A 3,943-nucleotide genomic window follows, 5' to 3' on the forward strand; every position below is an offset into this window, starting at 1 on the left:
TAACTGGGGACAAATAGAAAGTGGGAGATAAAATATTGTATAATGAGATCAGTTGGGGGATGTAAATGAAATCCCACAGTCTTGTAATATGATAGAAAAAATATTTATACAAATCATTATATTTATATGTAGAGCATCAAAGAGTTGCCCAAATCCAGTGCCCATGTGAAATCACCCTCTGGGCAATGGAGAATTCCAGGTATAGTTAGATTCTGGTCCAGAGATGCTCCATTTAGGAAAACCCGAACTGAATGAATCATCTATTATGAATCTGTGGTTGCACTCAGTTTCCGGAAAAACATAGACCTGGATTCTCAGAAATGTATTCCTCTACTGCTTCAGGCTTTCATTTCACATGATGTTACAGAAAGAGGTAACAAAAGGGAAAGGAAAACCTCAGTCATTTTCACAAACCTACAATTTACCAGATAATTTTTTTTTCACATACTTTCTTTAATTTACTTCACATTCATGCAAGAAACAGAACATAGTTCTTCATTTTACAAATTTGAACTCAAGGCTGTGTGTGTGCTTAGTCACTCAGTCATGTTTTCCAGCAAAAATATTGGAAGGGGTCACCAGTCCCCACCCCCACCCCCAGGGGAATCTTCCTGACCCAGGGATCAAACCCACAATTCCAGGATCTTCTGCATTATAGGTACATTCTTTACCCACTTGAGCCACTGGGAACTCAAGGATAGTAGATGCTAACTGACTTACTTAAGGCTGAAGAGTAGAAGAGCAGGGTCTGGGCCACCATTTCAGAAATGCTAGAAGCAAAGTGAATGACTCTGTTCTATACAGGATGAATCATAAGTTGTTCTAAGTACTACCTGGGTACATCTGTGTTTTTAACATCTGTGTTTTTAACATCTAGGTCCCCTCATCTTTATAATCCCACCCATCATGCTGCTGACTAGTGATCAATCATGTCGAACCCTGCAACCCCATGGACTGCAGCCCATCAGCCTCCTCTGACCACCAATCCCGACAAGCTGAAATAAGGTGCTTGCAATTCAAGGTGCTTACCTGTCCCATCTCTTATCTTCAAGATTAGTGACTCAAAGGAGAACTTTCCATTCACACTGAAGCTTTTGGAATAGAAGGAGAGGTGGAATTTATGCCATTGTTTGTGACTCTTTCTCTTTGATATTATTTAATAACCAGATAATCTCAGAAACAGAATCAAGCCAATAAATACCCAGGGACACAGCTACATAACTTTTAGTTAAATCACTTATTTTCTGTGGTATGCTGGTCGCTTGTTTGGGATTTCAGGTTCATATTAAGAAAGCTCCCATATATGATCTCCATCACCTAGTGGCAGTCACGAGCTACTATAAGAGCTACCAAAATCCAGCACAAATGCTGTTTCTTGTTTGGCTCTCAAGCAGTTTTTCTTTATTTTTTTCTTTCTTTTTTGATGATCAAAAACTATTTTTCTTCCAGTTTATTGTGATAATTAACCTACAGCACTGTATAAGTTTAAGGTGTACAGCACAATGGTTTGACATGTATACATCATAAAATGATGATCACAATAAGTGAATATCCATCATCTTATATAGATATTGTTGTTCAGTTGTTCAGTCGTGTGTGACTCTGCAACCCCATGAAATGCAGTATGCTAGGCTTCCCTGTCCAACACCAACTCCCAGAGTCTACTCAAACTCATGTCCATTGATTCGGTGATGCCATTCAATCAGCTCATCCTCTATCGTCCCCTTCTCCTCCCGCCTTCAATCATTCCTAGCATCAGGGTCTTTTCAAATGAGCCACTTCGCATCACGTGACCAAGGTATTGACTCTTCAGCTTCAGCATCAGTCCTTCCAATGAATATTCAGGGTTGATTTCCTTTAGGATGGACTGGTTGGATCTCCTTGCAGTCCAAGGGACTCTCAAGAGTCTTATCTAGCCCTGCAATTAGAAAGAATCAGTTGTTTGATGTTTAGTGTTCTTTATAGACATTAAATAACTAGAAAAAAGCAAGTATTTTTTTCTTGGATTTACTCTCTTAACCTCATATATAACATAAAGCAGTGTTAATTATATTTATCTTGATGTAATTTTTAAAAATTCAAATCTATACGTGCACTAGCTATATTTTCCAAGAATTAAACAAGAAGGAAGTGGAGATGCTGGGGATTGAACCCAGGACCTCATACATGCAAAGCATGTGCTCTACCACTGAGCTACATCCCCATGTTCATGCAATGCTTTTAAATAAGTTTTGCCAGTGTTTAATCAAAGAAACTTGCCTGAACCAAACTATTTTACGTTAGGGAAAAAAAAGCAGTATTATTTCATGTGGATGTAATTTTGATAACGGAAGTTGAAGTATATCACAGTTAGTAGCTCAACTCTGGCTTTATAAGAGATATATTTTATCTTCCATAGAGGCAGTAAATCCACAATTTACAAATTATTTTCACAGGAAAAGTGACAGCAGATTATATAAAAGAAAGCAGACAAAGATATAATGATCCAGGAATCCATTCCTTTATGAGGATCCAATTAAATTATATATTATTTAAATGGGTGATTATAAAAGTTATATAAGCTCATTATCAATATTTTTAAATATATATTTATACTATCAGAGATAACTTTTCCATGCAGGGTTACTGTTTCCCAGTCTTTCTTATAGAGTTCATTGGATATACAGCTTTGTATTCTGAATTATTCCCAGTTACACTATATAATCAACACTTCCCCACATTCTTCAAAAACCCACAGCAGCAGTTTATATGTAGCTGGCTCCAAATCTTTCAGTTAGCACAGTTCAGTCCCTGGCCACCAAAGCTTTAGGTACATTCACAGCAAAGATCAATTCTCCTCTTTGAATCTCTTGTCTCTGTGTTTACATGTTTGTGGCTTATTAATTTCATTTACACATAAGGCCTAATATCAGTTTCCCATCTTTTCCTGTAGATGATACTCAAGAAATATGCTTGGATTTGTATTGCTTCCCGCCTCTAGGATGAGCTCTCTTGAGCCACTAAGACCCAGCTTGGTCCACCTCAGCCTTCGTGGGATAGTGTGTTAGTTCCAAGAGGGCCTATCACCGTAACCCTGGTTTTATAATCCCTTGCTTACATGTTTATCTCTTGCACTGTGCTGTGGGCTGTACCCCAACTGAAGATGGAACTTAGTTTATCTTCACTCCTGAATCTTTGTCCTTTAATCTCTACACTTCATACCCAGTTCACAGGTGCTGAATAAGTGTTAACCATGTAAATGAACAAAGATGTAACTATTGAATTGGTTTGCTTTGGTTTTAATCTTTAAGTTGTTTTTGACTCTGCAGCCCCAAGAACTGTAACCCTCCAGGCTCCTCTATCCTAAGATTTTCCAGGCATGAATACTAGAGTAGGTTGAATATTGAATGGATAGATTCAAGTTACCAGTCAAGAGAGCCAAGAGTTAACACATAACATTATCTATCTTGGTAGGTTCAGCATATTTGAATCTACAGACCACAGCTTGGATTCAAGAAAAAGGGATAAAGAGTCCCCATTGTATATGGCAAGGCACCCTTCATGGGTCTCAAAATTTTTCCATGTTGTGAAAGACCTAAAGAGAAGCTGTTAGCTTTTATAATGGCTCATGATTGTAGGAATGGCAATACATAATGTCTCTTCACACACCTTTCTATCTACAATGAACAATGCATCTCTTGAAAGCCAAGCCCTTGAAGACATCTATGGACCAGAAATAGATCTTATATACATTGAGATGACTAGGGCAGAATCTCAATCAAGAGCTATCTGGTGTCAACTGTTTGCATCATGCTTTCTTAATAATGTTTTGTTTTAATCGTATAATACTTCAAAAGCATAAGTAGAGCAAGAGTTATTATTTACATTTCAAAGATAAAAAGTAGGCTCAACAAGGGAAAATAAATGACTTATCTAAGGACTTAGTATCAATGAATAGGGCAGC

The 3,943-nt window shown here is 37.6% G+C and overlaps 1 non-coding gene across 1 annotated transcript; it reads right to left on the minus strand.

Annotated features, from left to right (window-relative positions):
- Nucleotides 1-2,131: 2,131 nt before the first annotated feature.
- TRNAA-UGC lies at nucleotides 2,132-2,203 on the minus strand. The gene has a single exon. It is a non-coding gene; the product is annotated as a tRNA-Ala (tRNA).
- Between the last annotated feature and the right edge of the window lie 1,740 nt (nucleotides 2,204-3,943).

This window comes from Bos indicus x Bos taurus, chromosome 6 (genome assembly GCF_003369695.1).
Source record: "Bos indicus x Bos taurus breed Angus x Brahman F1 hybrid chromosome 6, Bos_hybrid_MaternalHap_v2.0, whole genome shotgun sequence".
NCBI lineage: Eukaryota > Metazoa > Chordata > Mammalia > Artiodactyla > Bovidae > Bos > Bos indicus x Bos taurus.